Here is a 21,680-nt window from a genome sequence, read left to right as displayed (position 1 = left end):
ATAGCTAAAAAGGTGCCTGCCTCCTCCCCTCCCCAAACAGAACCCTGTTTGCTTTGGCTATTTTTAAACATGCTTGCTGCTGGAGCCTGAAGTTCACTATCAGTCTGAGCGTTGCCACTGTGAGACTCACAGCTGTTTGAAGTGGGTTATTGTGGGGATAGAAAGGACAGTTTTTGTTCTTCTGTCCACTTGTTTGGAGCTGCCTGATGTGATGGTGGTTGTGGCAGTCTTTGCTTCCCAGTAAATTGGCTAAGGGCACAGAATTGCTCAAAACCAGAGGCTTTGCCTTCTTCCTCCCAACTTCTGGAGTGGAACTGGTGAGAAGGAGGTGAGAGGCCTCTGTAGCCCATCAGCAATTCCCTCAATCATGCTCTCCCTCCCTGGAAGTGTTATTTTTGGTTAATTCATACAAGTCTGGGCCTCCTTGGTCTATCCTGTGGGAGGAAGCTCGAGGCTGGAATTTTGTAATAAAAGCCAGATTTTTCTCTGGAGGCAGAGTGGAGGAGGCCACTCCTGTTGCTTCTCCAGTTCTTGTTAGTTCTTGATCTGCCTAATTTGGTGATTGTGAGAGGTTTCCTTTCCCTGCTGAGAATAAATTTGGCCTCTGAGGAAGGTCAGTGTTGTGGTGTTCACCCTAAGATACTTGATTTCTGCAAAGCTGCTAGTGGGAATGACAGCTCGAGCTGTTTGGACCTCATCTTCCTGACGGAAATTCCCAGCAGTTTGCTGGGGATGAAGCTCTGAGTGTATCCCAGGCCATTGCAGAACCATGGCATTGCTAAAAACAAGGAGTCTTCTTCATGTGTCCTTGGCCAGAGTTAGTTTGCTCTTAAGCTGAGGAGCACAGAACAGTCTGTCCCCTTTCACACCAGCAGCAGCTGGTTTTCAATGGAGCAAACACGTCTTTGTACCTGCAGTTTGGAGAGTTCTCAGAGGTGTTCTGTGGTTATGAAAAAAATACAGATCTGGCCTCTGATTTCTTCTGTGACCACAGTATTTCAGCATTCTCTCTTCCACTGACCATTGGCAGTGGAAAGACCACCATTCTGTCTTTGAAGTGGGGGTTGTTTCTATAGGGACTGGTGCAGTGGAAAGCTGAGAACATCTGAAATTGTCATAGTTTAAATATGCAGGCTGTACCTTAAATATATACAGGGAGCTTGCTAATTAATTCTGAGTTTCCCTCTTGGTCATCAGACACCATACTAAGGATGGAGATCGCACTTGAAGCTGATTTCTCATCCTCACTGGTACTTGACACACTACCTGTAAGACAGTCTTCTGGTGTTTCCCAGCTGGACTTAATTCACTAACTTAATAAAATCTCTCTCTTGCTCCTTTTATTTTACTAGTTTCTGTGATTCCCCTCTGACATAGCCTAAATTATGCTTGGATGACTTTTTTTTTCTTGTTCTTTTTTTAATGCTTCCATGGACTGTATAGTCTTCAGAGATTTATTTTTCTTTAATGAAATCAGCCTCATTTTCCTGGCTAGTGTACTGCATAAATGTCACATTTAAATATGTGCCTTCAAGTCCAGTCCTTTCCATCAGATATATTACACATAAATGTATTTACACTACATTTGCCTGTGTTAAACTGCAGTGATGATTTACTACATCAGTGACTATGAAAGACTCCACTTCCTCTGACTCCTGTTTTGTTGTTTCTCATTGTTTACTATCCACAATCTCTGGTTTTTTTGAATAATTCGCAGATTGTAAACTGAAATTTCTTAAATCTTTTCCTCTGGTTACCATTAGATTAATATGTATTTAGTAGACTTGGATTACAGAGCAAGTACAAAAAGCTCTCCTGAGAGCCATGATGCCATGAATGTCACAGCAGTGTCTGGTGCCAGGTGCCAGATGTGCACAGGAGTAAAAGGGTAAAGATATGCCCGAAGTGTAGGAAAGATCCCTTATCCCTCTTCCACAAGCAGGAGGTGGAAGCAGAGAGTGATCACCTGCTGGTGACCAGTCCTTCTTCCTTCCTTTTTTTTTCTTGAAGAGGTCTGTGTTTTCTTTCTCTGCTCCAACTCAGAGGTTAGAAGGGTGCTCTTCAGCCTGCTAAGGAGGCTTGAACAGCACTGAGCCTGCAAGATCTGGGTATGAGATTTGGTCAGCAGGAGTCTAAATAGCTTTCAGTCTTATCATTTAAACACGCCAAATTGGGAATTCCCTCCATTCTCTTTGCTTACTTGAAGAAGCCTAGTCTAGGCAAACCTGCCAGGCATGCTAATGCTTCCTGACAAACTGCTTCAAAACAGGGGTTCTATGTAATGACAGTTAACAGTGGCAGCAGAAACCCTTCCCAGAGAAAGAGAAGTACACTGTGGGCACTGTGGCCTTGTCCTCCATCTTCAGCTTGTGCTTCCCTGCGTGGTTCTGCATCACCTGTCCTTTAGGTGGATGCTGTGCCAGGTGGTGAACATCTCATGCACCACTAATGAGAACTTCCAGATGATATTTAGGAAAGGCTTCTGTGCCATTTCTGCCAGCTTCTGAGAGTAGCAAGCCAGGAGGTAGCTGCCTATTCAGACATATCCCTGGGCTCAGTGTTTCCAGCTGGCTGGCTCTCAGCAGTTCCTCACTGGGCACAAGGGAACACCTAATTGCCCTACACAGACACCCTGTCTCCCTGGACCCTGCATGTATTCTCATGGGTTCTGAGTCACTCAGAAATTTGGTGCTCTCCTGACCTGTGTTGAATGCCTTAACACTTGAGATAGGTGCTCCAGGTCACACTTATGGGTGGGGTGGCTCCAGGTTTGTTATTGTGACACCCAGGTAAGCCTTTCATTAAATGTGGCCTCAAGTCAACTTTTCATAGCTCAGGTTTTGCAGGTGCAAAGGACAGGCTATAATCCCAAGAAGGATTGCTGGCCTTAATCAGTACTTGCAAACATTGTGCAAGGCAGTGCCCGTTGTTGTTCCTAAGAGAAGTGATGCATGTTAGAAGGGGATCATACGGCTATCATGCCATGCAATCTGGCTTTATTTTCCAACAACACTAAATACTTGCTGATTGTGCCCAGACCTTGCCTCCTCTGTAGTTTTCTAGAGTTGTTTCTGAGGCAGGAGCTTGCTTGCAGTAAAAAAAAAAGAGAAAAAGTATGCATCAATGCCTTCGTTTGCTCTCTGCACAGCTTTGACTGTGCAGCTGGCTGCCAAGCATCACACAGCAAGGCAGAGCAGTGCTTGTGAATCACCATGGAACAACATCAGACGAGCCCAGCAGAACCATGTGATTTTAGGCAGGGCTCAAGAATTTTGTTCCTTTAGCTTCAACCCAGGGGGCAAATTTGTTCATTTTCTTGGCATTGCAACAATGGTAAAGCCTCTGCACCCATTTGCCCTGAACCAGTACAGTTTGTTCTCTGAAACATTTGCTGTTCCCATTTTGTGTGATATAAGCAGTTAAATGAAAGGTGGGACCAATTTTCAGGTACACTAAGCTGCTTTTACCCCCTCCTGAGTATATAAAATATCCTTAAAGCAAGTGTAAGTGGTGCTGTCAAACTAGTCCAAGTGGATTCCAGAATCAGACAAATAGGTTCCCTATTCTGAAGTGAGTATGTTTTGCAAACATTTGTGGGGAGATGGATGTCAAACTGTGAATCATCATCTGTCCCTTTAGGAAGGTTGAGGCACCTGTGTCTGCAGACACTGAGTGCTCCAGGTGTTCATCTGTCCCGTGCACTTGACACATGCAGGTTGCAGAGCCTTATCTGAGTGGGTACCAGTAGGCTTGGACTAAAATCATGGAACCATAGAAACGTTAAGTTTGGAAAAGACCTCTAAGTTCATGGAGTCCAACCATTAACCCAGCACCACTGTGTTCACCACTTATCCATGTCCCTAAGCACCACATCTACACACTTTGGAATACTTCCAGGGATTGTTATTCCACCAGTTCCCCAGGCAGCCTGTTCTAATGCTTGACCGCAAATCATGTGAGATAGATGGTAAAGTTCCAGAACCTATGCTTGTGTCCTGAAATGTTCATTACTATAGAACTCACTACCACCGAAATACCACAAGAGCTTTCATGACCTTTGATTCTTTCCCCTCATGGCAGAGGTCATATAGTTTGAATCAGCTTGGAGATAAAATGAAAGCATACAGCAACCAGCAAAAGACAACGTGAACTGGAAAGAATGAAGGTATTTTCTGCAAAATAAAGGAATGCAGGGAAAGATATGAAGAAAACCACCTACTTGAGACAAGCACCCTGGAGAAGTGAACATAAAACTTCCTGTACTGCCTTTCCATGTCTCCTGGACAGCCTAGAGTTATTTCAAAAAGCACAGCTTGAAGCAGGCACCCTAAATTATATCCCTATTGCAGTGGCTCCTTGGGACCTGATGTGCCCCACAGAACCACTGTGGATCTGGAGAGTAGACTAAGTACAGCTGGAAGAGCAAAGATGCTTATGTCTTCCACCAGTTCAACATCCATGACACAAGGAAGGTCATCTTATCCAGTTGTAAAATGGGGCTCCTACCTCAAAGCTGTCTATCAGAGGATTTCATTCCTTTTTGCTTGTGACATGCTGGAAAAATGAGAAGTTCTATGTGACTGCTTTGAGTTAATAATGAGGGAAGGGTGAAAAGAATCCCCATGACTTTCTGTTGTACATGTTGCTTGAGAAAACATGTGCTGTCCGTGGCGAGACCTCACAGCACGCTGTTTCTTAAAGCATATATGCAAAGTTTGAAACTAGAGGTTTTGTTGACCCTGGAAGAAAAAGCAGATTCCAAACAGGAGCTCAGGAAAAAAAATCTCCCCTTTCATCCATATTTGCTTTTGCTTTACTGATGAATGGATGCAGCTTGCCTATGTTGTGGTTTTGTCCTCTTTATCTTCTGAATCTGCATATATTTTATTTCTGGGCAATTATAGTTTCAAGACCTGATCTCAAGGTAGGCAGCTGAGGAGCTGCATCATCTCTTCCATCCTCTCTTTCACTCAATTTCTGATCTTGGGGACTTTATTTTGAGCAGAAATATTGTGATAGATACTGTAAGGACTAGATGACTATATGGAAAATGTTAACCTCCACCGGGTTGTGAACATTTATCTACAGAAAACAACCTGATTATTTCAATCTGAAAAATCAGTTTGGGCCATAAGGACCTTCAGATTAACAACTCATAGTATGGGAAAACTTAAAATAAAATCTCCATGTCTTTTAAGGGAATTAATTCTACCTTGATGTTTCCATTGAACTGTGTGACTTAGAGAAGTATGAAGTAAGCCTGCTCAGAAATCCTCAGGAGGAGCCATGGGCTGCTTGAAGGTATCTGTGGGGTTGTTTCCTGCCTTGTCCATGGACGGGTCATGGACTCAGCTGTGGCACTGCCATGGTGCAATACATAGTGAAAAGTCCTTTATGTAAGGTTTAAAGGAGAAGGAGAAGAAGTCAGTGTTAAGGCAGGCTGCACTTTTTTTGTGGGGAAACATCTGTGATCTCTTGTTCCTTCTTTTAGGTATTTTATCTGTTATATCGCCCTGTAGAGTGTGGTACTGTAGGACGAGACCAGGTTGTTCCATTTGACTTCAGTTTTTTTTGGCTCCTTCAATCTGAACATCAGGCTCATCAGAGCTACAGGAGGCACTGTAGAAAAATTCTAGCATGCATTTATTTAAATTACCTCTGATATATTCTGGAGGATAGACAGCATAGAGGAGCTATAGTGGTGTTTCCAAAGAGCATCCTTGGCAAGAAAATGGAGAGGAAGGAAAGATTCATTACATGTGCCTGTGTTATTGCCCCTTGAACAGGATCAAAGTTATGAAAAGAAACTCTGTTTTTGTTTCTCCACAGTTGTTAAAGTTCACAGACTTCCCAGGATCTACATTTCAAGGCTATCATCAACCAGATTTTGTACATTTACATTTGTTCAAAATAGTTTCCAGGCGGTGAGTAATTAGTGGTTAGAAATGGCTTGCAGTTTGGTGATAATTTGATTAAGTGAAATCCTTAGGAAAATGAGCTTTCCAGGTCTTTTGGGTTTCCCTGCTTCACCTGTGGACCACAACTCTTTCCCCACCCAATCTCACAGGAGGCATCTCCTTTATCTCCTGCAGTTCAGTAAGGAACAAATGAGTGCTAGTCAGGAAAGATAGGAGGATGCCTCCAGCCAGAATGTGCAGCAGGAAAAGACATTAACTCAAAAAAAAATGCCACTTTAACATTTTTCCAGAACTTAAAATGCAGTAATTATATCCCTCTTCCCAAGAACTCCATGTACTCTAGTTCTTTGGAATTAATTAATCTGTAAGTCTGAAGCATTCTGCAAACAAATGAAGGTTACCCATACCTGTACATTTCCATGCTGGCCAGTGAGGCAGCAAAGGAAAGGGGGAAAATAAAAATAAAGAGGTAAATTTTCAAAGTTTACGTTATTTTTTATGTATGTATAAATGAAAATGATTTTCTAATGTTGTGCAAGCTAGGATATGGATTTTTTTAAATAAGATGTTGAAGTGGTGTAAGAGTATTGCTTGACCTGTCAGCCCTTGCTAATAGAAAGACCATCTTGTGTCTTGCTTTTTCATTTGGAAGTGGGGACAGCGTAAGATGGAGTTAAGTACTTAAGTGCATTCTTTTATAAAAAAACTTTGCTTTACCCATTTACTTCAGGAAATTTTGGTTTGAAATATTGATTTAAAAAAAGGATGATGTCTTTCTGCATTCCTGTAAAATTGTGGATATGTGCCTGTCATAGTCACTGACTCATGTATTTCCAGCTGATGGGAGTGGATTTACAAATGTTTGGACTTAGAAACACACACATGGATTTGCAAATAGTTGCTTGAAGTGGTTTTGAAGATCTCCTTGTGATAATGACATATTGTTCCTGCTTCCAAACTATAGGCATAATACCGATGCAATGTTACCTCAGGTGACAGAAGGAGAGAAACAGTCTCACTTTCCTTGCTCTCTACAACTACCTGAAGGGAGGTTGTAGCAAGGTGGGGGTTAGTCTCTTCTCCCAAGTAAAAAGTGACAGGACAAGAGGAAATGACCTCAAGTTGCACCAGGGGAGGTTTAAATTGGATATTAGGAAAAATTTCTTCACAGAAAGGGTGGTCAAGCATTGGAACAGACTGCCCAGGGAAGTGGTGGAATCACCATCCCTGGAAAGATTTAATAGACGTGAAGATGTGGCACTTAGTGATGCGGTTTAGTGGTAGACTAGGCAGTGTTGGGTTAATGGTTGGACTCTATGATCTTGGAGGATTTTTCTAAGTTAAATGATTCTATGATTCCTTGTGTCCTGGAGACTTTTCCAGCTACTTGGCATGTAGCACCCATCACTGGCCACCCTCTCACATCCTTCTGGACACTGTCTCACAAAGTAGGCAAATCCAGCTGTTTTCACAGGCAGCCATAGACTTTCCTTGAATTAACTCCCAATGCAATTACAGCAGGCATCCCACCTCTGCTTTTCAAGTGGTACCATTCTTGGCAGTGCTATTTCCAACATTGCCAGCAGCTGATGTGGGTGCAGCCTTTACTGTCTCTCCTTTTGGCCCTGTATCCCTTTGAAGCAGCATATGTGACATTAGTGGTCCATGTATCCTTGCTAGAGACCCCCTGAGCTGCAGTAGATTCTCTCAGGGAGTACATCCAACTTCATTTGCAGGACCCATGTGTGAAGAACACGTGAGATCCCTCAGGAAGATTTTCAGTCTAAACCTATTTAAAACTTTATATGGAAAAAGAAAACTCTGAAAAGTCCACACTCAGCAATATTGTATGCATGAGGCTCAGTTAATTCACCTTGAAAGAGGCCTTTAGGAGAACTTGCAAATTCCTGATGCATTTGGGATAGGACATGGGTGAGTGCACAAGAGCAGCACCAGATAAACAGAAAACATTGCAGCAGCCTGGTGAGGAGGTCATGGGACCCGCGGGGCTGGCGGTATTGCCAAGTGGATCGGTTTGCGCTGTGGCCACTTTTTCTCACAGATGGGATAAGAGTAAGATAGATTAAGTATATCCAAGAAAAAATAGTTTTGCAAAGGCTTGAGCAAGCTGCCAATGTCAGCAAAGGGAGGCAGTAATGTAAGCAAACTTCAGAGAAGCAAAGCTGCAGAGCATCCTGCCGGAGTGAGCAGAGGGGACCGGCTCTGCACGCCGGCTGGATGTGGGGTGAGGGGCTGGCTGGGTGATTTGGTTGCCTTGTGCCTTCTGTGTTTACCAAGGCAAATCCCAATGGAGGGGGAAGTTTTTCTTTAGCTGATAAATATTCCTACCTCTACACTGAATTTTTTTCCCGCTTCTGTGGCTCTCTGTGTTAACTTCTGCCATGTTGAGTCATTCAGGCTAATAGGTAGGTGCTGAGTTCCCTAAAGAAACCTGGAGCTCCCTGTCACTGCTGCTAGTGTCTGTTCTGCTCCTCCAGGGTTAGATCTACACTTGGCTTTCATCTTGCACCCCGTTTTCCATCAAATTCTGAGGAATGGCCAGTTTAGGCAAGATAAGGAACTGTTCGCTTAAACTGGGTCTTGTATCAGAGAGAGAGCATCAACGCCTCAGCTGTCAGTGCTCTCTGGTGAGCCTGAAGTTGCAGTTCTGATGTCTGATGGAGCAGAAGCAGGTGGAGTATCAGGGTTTTGCAAGGCTCAGATGAGCAGTAGTTACTGCTTCTTGGTGGCTCTGTAGTAACTGGCTGTGAGTTTAGTCTCAGGCAGTGGAAGACTATCTGCCTTCAGCTGTGAACATGGATTCCTGTAGGTTTCTACTCCTCCTTTCCTTTTTTTGGAGAGTGATTGTAACTGGGTCAAAGCTAATGGTCTAAGGGCCTCCATATGTCGAGTCTTCAGGAGGCTGATGCGTGGAAAAAACCCTTACCTGGCAATAAGAAGGGGAGACTCTTATAAATGGATATATGTGTATGAAGGGGGAGTGTCCGAGGATGGTGCCAAGCAATAAGACAAGAAGCAGAAGCTGATGCACAGGAAGTTCCACCTGAACATGAGGAACAACTTCTTCGCTGTGGAGGTGACCAAGCACTGGAACAGGTGGCCCAGAGAGGATGTGGAGTCTCCCTAACTGGAGATATTCCAGAACCATCTGGATATAATCCTGTGCCATGTGCTCCAGGATGACCTTGCCTGAGCAGAGAGGTTGGACCAGATGACTCATTGTAGTCCCTTCCAACCTGACCCATCCTGTGATTCTGAAACCAAGTCTGAAGTGATGCTTCTCTGATTTGGCAATAGTTACCCTGCTTTGAGGAGATGTAAACAGAGGGGCATGGCCAGAGGGAATGGAGGCTGGAGGATGTCATTCTCCAGTAAGGAACAGTTATGTATTGGCTCCGGAGTAGTTACTTCAGACAGGTTTTTAAATGCACTTAATTTAGACAGAAAAAAGTCTTGCTGAAAGGGAGGTTGGGAAAGTGTAGGGAACATTCTGGGGATAAACATCTGCCTCTTTTTGGTTAACAACCATATTTATTACATTAAAACAAATACCACTATCTGACCCGGAGAGCTTGTGGAAGGAGGCCAGAAAATAAACTGTGTTGCTACTGATGAGATAATGGATCAGAAAAAAAAAATGGCAGTGCTAAAAAAAACCTCAGTCAAAAAGCTGTTTCTCATTTCTTTTTTATGTTACTCTGAAAATTAAGATAAGTGTAGTTTTTCAGCTTAGCTTAGTTTTTTAGCTGGTGGGCTTTACACTTGGCCTAAGAGAATTATAACTTTTCTTTCCCACATTATTTGAGAACCACATTAGAAACATGTCTGAGTAGCAAAGTTCACTCCCACCATGCATTAGGGCCAGGGGCTTGATGCTCTTTGTATGAGAAAGAGTAACTAGATACAAAAATTGTGTCAAGACTTTTGGATGGCCAGGAGGGAGGTGGATCTAGGCATTCTGGTTAGCCCTCTTCTTTAGGGCCGTGTCTGTCTGTCTGGATCTTTGGAAGCAATACCACTGATGCCAACGCAGTGATCCCTCTGTCTGCCTGGCCAGCCACACTGGGTATGATGCAATTTCCTTTGTTTCTTTATTGAGAGATTAAAGAAGCTGTTTCTTCTCCCTTTTCCTTGTAGATAATTTATTGTTTCTGAATTTAACAACTTTTTGTATTTGAAAGTTTCCTGCAGATGGATTAGGAGCAAATGCAAGCATTACAATGACAGCATTTTCAAGGCAAGTATCTACAGTATAGGCTACCTGTTCTCTGATCCCCCTATTGTATACATTGGGATTTGTGTATATACACTGTCTGTCATTTCAAAGGCAGCTTTGGCTAATGGGGATTTTGTTTACTATAGTAAAGTTAAGAGTGAAATCATCTTAAATGTCTTTCTGGTAGCTTTGGGTAAATTCAATGGAGACATTATCTACCTGAAGGGAGATGGGAGTCGATCTCTTCTCCCAGGTAGTGAGGAAATGGCCTCAAGTCACACCAGATGAGGTTTGGATTGAATATTATGGAATGTTTCTTCACTAAAAGGGTGGTCAGGTGTCATAACAGACTGTCCAGGGAAGTTCTGGATTCACTATCCCTGGAAGTGTGATAAAGTTTGTAGATGTGTCACTTAGGGACTTGTTTTACTAGCAGACTTGGCAGAGCTGGATTAACTGTTGGACTCAATGATCTTAGAGGTCTTTTCCAACCTTAATGATCCTATGATAAAGAACTGCTTCAGAAATTTCAGAATTCTCCTCCTCTTGGTGCTTGGCCCATTGGTAACGTATGAGCTCTCAAAAAAGTGGGACATTGCTCCTTGTCACCAGGTTTTGAATCCAGGGGACCCTCTTATCCAGAAGCTTCTTTTGCCTCTCTTGTAAGCAGCAAATGGCATCTGCCATAACGAGTTAGTAGCGTTATGGAAGGATTTACATTAATAAGACATTGAGCTGGAGATTTGGCTGGAGTTGTTAGCTCCAGCCCACCTGCTGTGGGGGCCAGATGTAAATTCATAAGGTCTCTCAGGGCTATGCTGTCTTAGCACATGCCATCCCATCCTCTTGGAGCTGACCCTGCAGCTGTGGGTTTAGCTATGTTGAGCTGACTGTGGGCACTGGTTGGGTCCTCACAGGGCCCAATTTCACTGTGGGGAACTTGTTGCATGGTGTGGGTGTTCTTTCAGGACACAGCTAACTACAGCTATTGATTTATTTTCATTGTTAAGCACAGGAGTAGCATGAGGGCATACAGATCTGTCAACTTTGCAGCAAGTTGCAGAGATCACTTTGTGGCAAGTTTGTGTTGCTCCCATATTTCGACTTGTCCCATTTTCTCAGATGTATAAGACTTCCCTGAATCTGAAATTCTGGCCTTAAGCTTTTCAAGGTCTGTTTCTATCTGGAACAGATGTTTTTTTTCCTAAGCAAAAGTCTGCATGGGAATGCTCCATATATGAAGCCCCATAAGGGCTTGAAAAGCTCCTTCTTTGAACACATGGACACTTCCCCCTGTGGTAGGGCAAGGAATGATATACAGGGTTTAGCACCCAAAATAAGCCTCCATTTGAGGTGGGAAGGCACTTGGACCGTGTCAAACACAGGATTTTAGGGGTTCCCTCTGGTGGAAAGGTGAACCCACATCTAATGGCTGTTCACAGCCCTGCAATGAACACATCCTTTGTAGTGACACCTTTTTTCTTCCTCCTCAAGTACAGGGTTGCTTTACTTAACTCAATTTACAACTCCACCAACCAAACTCTATTAATACATTTTCCCAGTAAAGACATAGCTAGTCTCTGCCAAGAAGTTTTCTTTTTTTTTTTTTTTGTTCATGTAGTTTAACTCTATTGCTTAACAGGAGAAACTAAGCAGCAAATAGAGTTCCTGGCCCCAGCATGAGTTACTGTTTGCTTAGCCCTGTCACCTGTGTGATTTTTCACACATCTCCTGGACCAACTGTTACTGGCAAAATGTTTATGTACAAAATGAGCCAATGTCACGTACCTTCTCTGTCCACTGGAGAAGGTCCAGTCCCACTCACCCACCTTTTACTAAAAGCTTTACAGAGAGAGCTGCAGAGCTGGTGGCATGGTGGCAGATAGAGAACAGAAGGAGTTAAATGCCAAGTTTTGCTGCAGAGATTTTCCTCATCAGGACCATGAAAAATGGAAACACAGAGACTGACTAAATGGGTCTGATGATACTGGACTGTGAGCAGGTTTTAAACCCCCAATCTCCCCAGCACACCATTTAGCCCTCAGTCTCCTGAGTTATACAACATTACACAACCCTCTTAAATGGGCCAATTATTTCTCTATGCAAGAGTGACTCAGAGAGATTTTCCTGTCTGTTGCCTATGAAATATATATTTAATTTTCTTCAAGAAAGCCCATTTTTATTTGCAATTCGAGTGAAATCAATATTCCAAAATGGCATTTCAATAAAATCAAGGTTGTAAAGTAAACAGGGTAATGAGAAGAAAAGTGCTGTAAATAGATTTTCAAATGTCAGACAATTGATATATATTTTCAAATATATAACTTGATTTCACAGCGATATATGTGGGAGACTGATAGCAGGTGAACAAGAACCACAGAAGGAGACAAATGATCTGAAGCTGGCTGTGTTTTTCTCCTTAGCTATGGCAACCTGCAGGCATGTGTGGGGTGGAAGAGGGAGGACAAGTATTGTTTTTATCACAGAATCATAGAATGGTTTGGGTTGGAAGGGATCTTTAAAGGTCATGTAGTTCAACTACCCTGCAATGAGCAGGGACATCTTCAACTAGATCTGGTTGCTCAGAGCCCTATAATTTTACCCTGAATGTTTCCAGAGATGGGGCATCCACCACCTCACTGTGCCAGTGTTTTATCATCCTCATTGTAAAAAAAAGAAAGGCTGAAAAGGGCTGAAAAAGGGCAATTTTACACTGTACTCAGAGTCTTTAATGTTTCAGCAAGTCACCACCTGGATTCTTTGCCTCAGCAGTGGAATGCAGAGGGGTTAAAGGAGGAAGAGGGCATTAAGGAAGAGCTGTGGGGGTCATTGCAGGAGTTGGTACTGTTGAAGCCAGTGGCCCTGGAATTGCCATCTCTTCTATGCCTGCAAATCCCCCACCTTTACCTAACCTTTCACATGCTGCACAAAGGACTCCCTCTTGCTTTTCCCAGAACTGTGCCGTGTGTTTCTGCTCTGCTGAGCAGTGGCCACGTTCCAAGCAGCAGCGGCTGCATTTTTACACTCTGTATTGGAACAGGACTTGCATAGTTCGAATTGTCACTTGCAGTCACCCACAGCAGAAACCCTTGTGATTAGAAACTTGTGAGATCATCCCTGCAGCTTGAGAAGAGGGTTTGGCATCTCTCTGGGGAGAAGAACAACTGAAGAAATTTTATGCACCCAGATGTGAAAGCTGATGCAAAGGAGGCAAGTGTAGAAGTGCCATGTTAGCCCAAAATGGCTTTGAGGTGGTGCAAGAATAGCAAACAATGCTATATATATTTTGTGCTTTCTTAATCACAGAATCCCTCCCTAGAATGTGATCCTGATTTCCCAGGGGTATTGTAAGAGTCGAAGCTGGTTGGTTTGCAGGTTGGAGAGGTGTGAATGGGCCTAATTCACCTTTCTGAAGCTTTCTAAATTAATTGCTGTTATTTGATTAGAAAGTTTGGGAACAATTTAACATGAATGAAAGAAGCTTACAAGAAAGTTAATAATATGTTTGAGGGGAGAATTGAAATATGATTTCAAAATGGTTAAAAAAAAAAAGACAAGACGTGGAGGTTGAGAATTAATACAACAAGCATCTCCTGTCCTTGGAGAACTGGTAGGCAGGGATGAGACCTTTGGTGGATGAAGAGAGCATTGCTTGAGGCCTGGAGTTCTCCATCCTAATGCATTTTTCAGGCTTTTCAAGTCACTACCTGAATGTGCATTTTTGAGAGTGGGAAGTTTCCCTTCCATGGGTGAGTGATCTGGGGGGTTGGTGTGTCTGTGCTGTGACATCCAGCAATGGGCTGAGCTTGGCTGAGCTGCTGTTTGTTACCTCGCTGGTTTTAGCTGGGTGCTCTGGATTTCTGAACAATGGTGATTTTTTAATTTGGGAAGCTGCTGTTAACATTACTCTAAAAGTGGGCTTGGGCATTTTCTTAGATATGGGAAGCAGATGTGGTGCCGTCACACTTTGCTGCCAGGAGTCCAAGGTAAGACTTAGACCTCCCAAGCTTTCCTGTTGTTTTTTCTTAATCCAGGAAATTCAGCTGGCATCTTTCTTATTTCTGCTGGTTAGAGAGACTTAGAGCTTTCATTAGATGCTGGATTTTGATCTTAGCTAATAAAAAGCAAAGCAAAATCACACTCGCAGTCTGGCAGGGGGATTGAATATTTGTGCAATACGAAAGGTCCTCTCAGGTGCAGCTTATGCTATGTGGTTTGTGTAGTGCTCAGCAAGGCCCTGTCAGTGCTGAGGTTTCCTGTTGCTCATGGAATTCTTTTACTATTACTTTTCTTTTTTGTCTTGCTTTGTAGAATTTGATCCCTGCTTTAAATTATGCCTCTGGTAACGTGTGTGCTTTGATTATTGCAATGTGCCTTGCTGAACAGGGATCATTCCCTTCCTCATTCTCAATTTGCTTCACCTTCACTTCTAACTTTACTTTCTGGAGAAAGGAAAGGTTTGTTTTCCTTTGGGATTGCCAGAGATGATGGTCTTTGATTTCCATGTCCGTGGCCTGAAATGGTTCTCAAATCCAGCCTGTCATATTGAAATGATTTACTTCTTTCATTGTTCAAATCTCCCCGTTATTTCTTGCCAATTCTGTGTGCGAGAATGTTCATTCCTGCATTTACCAGGGCTTTCTGCATCTGACTGAACTGGCAGGTTCACATCTGTCTTTCATAAGGAGAATTTTGTAGACAAGAACTCCCTGGGAAGGGATTAAGCTTTTTTTGTTGTTGTTGTTGTTTTTCCTGAGTTTGTCGCTGCTGAGAGGATGCTGTGCAGGAGACACACCTTGATGAACTCATGCCCTTTGAGGGGATGGATGCCATTGTCTCTTTGTCCATCATCACCTATATTACAATTTATGTTAATGAAAGGAAATGATCCATCAGGTCTGGGATCACGTAGGCAGTGTGGGATGGGGCAAGGAAGAAGCTTTGCCAGCTTTAGTTTACTCTGGCACTGATTTGCTTTGGTGGCCTTGGGCAAGTCAATGTCAAACTTCCATGTTTTGGCTTTCTCACTTGTGAAAGGTAAATGCTATACTGGTTTTACAACATTGATGGTGTTTATGAGAGTTAATTAGTTGGTGTTTGAGGCACAATAGTTTTACATAGGGGTTATTCACCAAGTTCTTGGTCCCTTTGCTCCAGAGAGTGTTAATTGCTGTATGCTTATGGGATGGCCCTGATGAGATGAGGGTAAAGGCATATGGAGTTGTGTGTGTGATTAACAAAACAAGCCTGAGGTAGAACAGATTTCCCAGGTGAGAAATTGAGTTGCTGTTGGCTGCTGGCTTTCTTTTTAGCATGTATTCCCAAAAAGGCCTCAGCGCAGGAAGCACCCCCTGATGAATCCCATCCTTCATCTATCTTGGGGCTTTCAGGGCTGCTCACTTGCTTTCAGAAGTTCTCAGCCACGTAAGGGCAGGAAGGATCTGAAACTCCCTCCCTCTCCTATCTGTGTGGCCAGGTGAGGAAGTCAGGAATGTAATTTCATGCACCATAAATACTAATAATTCCAGGTACTTAGGATTCGAGCCTGCACATTACTGTGGTGTGAGCTCTCTCCCCTGGCTGCAGTTGGTGTAATCACACTTAGGACCTGTTTGTCTTGGCGGAGCTGCCCTTATGAATGAGGTAACTTTGGAAAAGACATTCCTTCACTCATGGCAAATAGCTAAAAATATCTGAACTTCCACAGGCCTGGGGAGGAGAGAAGGAGTCAGGGTAAAGCACAGAGCATGGACCTCTGGAGATGCAATTTTGAGCTCTGTGCAGGTTCTGCAGGTCCCTGCCACCCTACCACCCCACCTTTGTTGGACCAGGCATTACTATGGAGCTTGTCATAGTGCTCAAAATGCTTTGCTGAATTTAGCTACTCAGAGCAGACAAGTTACAGCAAATGACCTCTGTCTTTGCTGAAACCCCTGTTTTGCTTCTCAGTGACTTACATATTGAGTGTACAAGAGTGATACAAGAGCTCTGCAAATAGTGTCCTGGACAGTGCTTTGGGATAGAGTACACAGCATTCTTGTTAACCAAAGATGGATTGAAGATTAATGTGCTTTTCTTTTGCCCTTTAAAATTAAATTTAAGCAGCCTTCCTTTTTGATGATAGAAGAGATGCTGGTAAAGGCCTAAAGTTAGGGCTGTTGAACTATTTGGACATGCAAGGATGCTGTAGTGTGAACGGACCGAAGGCTGATAGTTACCTTTCATGTGTGTGTGACTGTGTATAAAGAAGCTTTTCAAAATGAAACAAAAAGGGCATAATTTCACAGCTTGAAGGAAGCTAATGAAGTGATACAGTTATGCCTCTCCCTGAAGATCCGTCCTCAAGCCTTCTCAGACAAAGCAAAGGGCCTCAGGTAGTTTATTATGCAGTGAGAGTTCCTGCTGCCGCTTTTCCTGTGCAGCTGGAACCCCAGCCCTGGGTGTTTTCATGTGTGCATGCATGTGCTTACTTAGAGGCACTTCATAAATCACATTTGGAAAGTGCCTTTTTGTGTGTATGTGTTTTGTTTGGTTTTGTTTTGGAATTTGCCAATAAACAACTAAGAGAAAAATCAAACCTGGGATTGGTTCATTCTCCAGCTCTGGGGGAAGGGGGGTTCCAGAGATCAACATATTTATAAGTGTGCAGTAGTTGGATTGGGTGTGTTGGCTACTTTTTTGGCAACGCTGATGTTGCTTGATTATTAAGAATGATTCTGTATTATTTATGTCACCCATCTGAGGTTGCTGTATCTCTGCAGATGTGCCCTAAAGCAGGGAAGCAGAGCACAGGCAGTGCAGCCAGACTGCTTAAGTTTTATTGGAAAGCACTGCTTTCATTGTAAGAACAGCTTTTTACAGCCAGCCAGCTCCGTCTGTCCTTGTTTTCATTCCAGGAATGCAAGGGGCTGGGGAGAACGAGAAGCAGGGAAATGCAACTTTGATTGAAACTCAGGGGAGCATGAAAGAGAGCAGAAAGGAAAGCAAGAAAACCATAAAAATACTGTAGCGGGGACCAGTGAAAGCATGACACAGTCCTGAGAGCATGACAGGGCTGTAGGAGCTGTAGCTCCTCTTTTCTCATGATGCTTTTGGACTCTTGCTATGAAGACTCCTCCAGCCAGTAACTGCACTAAAGAGATTGGAGAATATGGTTATTTTTGAAGTCCAAGGGAACATGAATGTGGTTTCACTTGTTTCCTCCTGTAGTGCTGCAATGGGAAAGGCTGTACCTGTCTATGAGAGTGACTTATGGGTCCCACCCATTGCCATTAAAAAGCTTTGTCTCAGCTTTGGTTCCTCCCCAGAGCTGCTGAATGCAGGACTGAGGCCAGGAAGGGTGTAAATCCTGATCTCTGTGAGCTCTTAGGTGCTTGTGTGCATCAGCCAGGAATCAGAACCACACACCAGTTCTCCCAGTCCCAGCTTGAAGGCTGCAGGAGCCAAATGCCATGCTGCCAGCAATTTTTCTGCCTCCCTGGCCCAGGCCCACTTGAGACACTCAGTTGGCATCTGCCTTGTGTGGCTGATGGCTGAAGCAAGGAACTGTTTGTGGTCGTCTTTCCCTCGATGGGGTAGCTGGGATGGCCAAGCTTTTGTTGCTGATGCTCCTGGAAGAAGGGCAGCTTTATGGACCATCCTGGCTGCTGTCAGGACACAGCCCTTCCTCACTGGGGCCTCCAAAATCAAATCCACCCATGTGGTGATGAAGCTTCACAGCAGGGCTCTGAGCCCAAAAGGCACAGGGCTGTGCAGCAGCTGAGCTTTCCCAGGAGGAGAAAGCAACTCCTCCACCAGGGCTCTCTCGTCCCTTCAGGGTGTGGAAATTATCAAGTCTTCTCAAGGCTGAGCTGACATTTGGAAGTGCAGCTCTTGCCTCCTGAGCTCCACTGACAAAGTTGCAGAAGGTGGCTGTTGTGTGCACTGGTTTGATGGAGAATGGCTGTGACTGCTGAGCTTTGCTGAAGCCGGTGCTGTCAGTGTGACAGGAGCCCACTGGAGGAGATGGGCCCTTCAGGGGGCACTAAGCTGAGCTAGTGGCACTCCTGGGCATGCGCAGGGCGTGCCAGCCTTAGATGTCAAAGTAAGTCTAGGTGTGAAGAAATTTAGTGAGGTGCCTGAGCAGGAAATCAGTATTTTTTTTGTGACTCATTTTGTTAGTGTTAAGCACTTACCTTCTCCCTGAAGTGAAATTCATGTGCCTGATTGCTGCATCATGAATTGTACTTTCAATGGTGCTCCCGGAGTGAGAAATAAAATGAGGGCAAAGAAAAAGCAGACAGAGTCCAAGCTGCTGCTCCAGGGTTTTCCTACTCCTGGGGACCAACCTTATGGCTTTGTCTTTGCTATGGCTGATGTGGTAACACCAATAAAATCCTTCATGCTGGTGGTCACAGCTCTGGAGTTCTCCTCTGTCTGTTGTAGTGTCTGCAGAGAAAGGCCACCTTGTCTGCTTCTATTCTTTTTCTTCTTGTTTTGCCAGGATGATGCATTTATTTGGGTTGAGTGTCAAGCAACATCCTCTGCTAGAACAACACCTCTGGCTGCCAGAATCAGGTCACTGCTGGTCACTTGCTGAGTCCTTGGTTATTTCAGGCTTTGGCACTCTACAACATTTAGATGATGATTTTAGAAATGTCTCAGTGTGGAAACTTCTGTCCAAATCACGCTCCACTTTATAAGACACAAGGTTGAAAAGTGTTTTGGTTAAAACTCCTGGTCTGCTGGTAACATGATGCCTCGGTGACTTACTATAGACCTTAGCACTGACACTTTGGAAAACAGAGATGATTAAAACTGAGTTGTCACATCCAGGTAAGGGGATTTGATGACCGAGCAAACAACTGTGACTGAATTAGCCTGGATTAAGTCTGGAAGGCTGTGGAGATATGTGGAAAGCAGCTGGGAAACCAAGAATGATTTGTAATAGTACTGTGTTTATGACTAGCAGCCAGTTTAAAGGTGCTAACAGAGTTGGACTTTGTCAGCATCTTCTTGTTCCCATGGAGAGGTAACTAGTTCACTCCTGAGTCATGCAACTGTGAGCTCCTTTTAGAAGCTCATTAGTCACCAAGCAGGATGGACATTGACCACTCCTGACAGATATTCAATCAGGGGAGGCTCTTCTGGCATTGCACTTCCATGCTTTCCTTTCCATTAGAAGCATTTTCCTAGTGACTAACCAAAATTTTCCTGATGTAATTTCTCTTAGTCCATTACTTGCCATATGTCCAAATGAGCACAGAAAACAGAATTATTTCTTCCTTCTGTCTAGCAACTTCTATGTTTTTGAAGACTGTTTTTATGTCTCCCAGGTTCCTTCTCAGTCTTCTGCTGTTTATGGTGACAGTACCAGTTCTATCTGAAATCAGTGATAGTTCTTTTCCTTTCCTCTGGAATGTCTCCTGGAGGTTTCAGTTGCAGCCAAGAGCTCCAGGGCAGGCATAGTACTCTAACTGAGATTATCCTACTCTTAAGCAAAAGGAAAGGGTTCTGATCTGAGGTCCATCAGCCACTTGACATCACTGATTGATGTCCTGCAGATCCCTTGTGATCTGCAGGATTGCTATGTGGAAAGCTGATTTTCATCCTGTATTTGTAGATCCTATGTTTCATCCTATTTGTTCATCCTAGTAGAATTTTCCTGGCTGATTTTGGTATTTTGGTATCTTGGACTTGCCTGTATGTCCAGTCTCTCAAGATCACATTGAATTCTCTCCCTCTTACTTTTTTTCAGTCCTTCCTAGTATGGTGTAATCTGCAAATGTAATAAACATTATCCATATTCCAGCATCCTGGTCATCATCCAGGTACGCTGTGTTCAGGAAAATGAAAATATTTTCATTAGAACAGGATCTAGGACTGACCTTTGCAAAACCCCACTTGATGTATCCTTTTCACTGTGAAAAATGAATCCTTGATAACGACATGCTAAACACTTTTCCAGCTAGTTTAGCTCCTGCCCTAGTAGCACACTGTGCTTCTGTAGTTTGATTTTGGGAAGGTCCTGAGAGACACTGTTCTTTCCAGGACACTGCTGATGTGGAGCCTCTGAATAGGGAAGGTTCAGATTAGCACCAAATTAATCCTCTGGTGAAGGCAGACCGTAAATGGAATGCTAGAACACACAGTGGCCACACTGAAGGCTACTGCTTATTTTTGTTAACCTCATTTTCTGAGCAGCAGCACAGCTCTGTTTCTCAAGACCACACAGCATTTGATGCTACAAGGCAAACAGTGCATCTTTCAGAACGTTTTATGGACTTCCATACTAGAGGCACGTGGAGTCTTCCCGCTCCAAAACACCTTTCCCAAGACAGGGAAATACTGTGTAGAAATGAGTGTTGGTGTTCCCACACCTTTCTGAAGAGCTGCACAGTTGGAAGCCAGCAGTCAGCCTTGCCTGGAAAATGAGGAAGAGGAATTTTTTATACGGGCGGATAGTGACAGGACAAGAGGCAATGGTTTTAAACTGAAAGAGGGCAGGTTTAGATTAGATGTCAGGAAGAAATTCTTTACTCGGAGGGTGGTGAGACACTGGAACAGGTTGCCCAGAGAGGCTGTGGATGCCACATTCCTGGAATTGTCAAAGCCAGGTTGGATGGGGCCCTGAGCAACCTGGTCTAGTGAACGGCATCCCTGCCCCTGGCAGGGGGTTGGAAGCAGATGATCTTAAGTTCCTTCCAACCTAAACTATTCTATGATTCTACGATACTGCATATAAATAAGTGCTCAGTTGGAATATGCTGTTAGGTTTTTTTTTTATAGTGCAACTGCATTAGCTGGGAGATGGATAAAATTAATTTTCTTTCTGTGGTGTTTGCATTGCAGATTCTGAGTTTAGCTCATCTCTGATCAAAATTTATTCATATTAAATATAAAGACACATGACTTTTTGTCTGTGTCTCTGACTACTCTCATCCATACCAGCAAACTGCATAGCTCCAAGGTGTGGGCTCAAGCATCATCCAAATGGTTTCTGTGCTCTTTGCCCTGGCTTTGCCCACTGCTGTACAGCCCTTATCCATCCGTGGTTCTTCCAAGTAAGCAGTATGAATGAAGCCATGGCACATGGAAGGATGCAAGGAAGAAAGTTTAGCCATATGGACACAAGCTGGGCTGTGTCACTTGCCCTGAGGGTCAGAGAATCAGCCTTAACCTGTCTTATTTATAAGCAGAGACATAATGGCTACAGAACTCTTGCATTGTAACAAAAGGTACAGAATACTTTAATACACATTTTCAATTATTCGCAGGGTCTCCTTCCCTTTGTGCTTCTGCCAGGCTTGTTTTTAAGTCCAGATGTTAATACTTGCCCATAGGTGAGTTTCATGACCGTTCACATGAATGTGTTTGGACAAAGGTTCTTTTGTGATAGAGGCTTAGTGCTTCGTGAGCCATAGGTTTGTCTTCAAAATAGTTTTTTTCATGAGTGTTATTAATACTTAATTTATGGTGTGGAGGAAGAGAAAGGCAAGTTTGTTGTTTAGATTTTTGACTCATTAACTTTATTGCATGAACAGCTG

At 43.6% G+C, this 21,680-nt stretch overlaps 1 protein-coding gene across 5 annotated transcripts in view; it reads left to right on the top strand.

The window, feature by feature from the left end:
* EVA1A (eva-1 homolog A, regulator of programmed cell death) overlaps nt 1–21,680 on the top strand; it is a 156,954-nt gene that overhangs the window by 96,207 nt on the left and 39,067 nt on the right. The gene's annotated exons all lie outside the window — the stretch shown is intronic.

Source organism: Neopelma chrysocephalum, unplaced genomic scaffold, assembly GCF_003984885.1.
Source record: "Neopelma chrysocephalum unplaced genomic scaffold, ASM398488v2 Primary Assembly neopelma1_80, whole genome shotgun sequence".
NCBI lineage: Eukaryota > Metazoa > Chordata > Aves > Passeriformes > Pipridae > Neopelma > Neopelma chrysocephalum.
The sequence above is the reverse complement of the archived record's forward strand: the minus strand, read 5'-3'. Positions and strand labels throughout refer to the sequence as shown.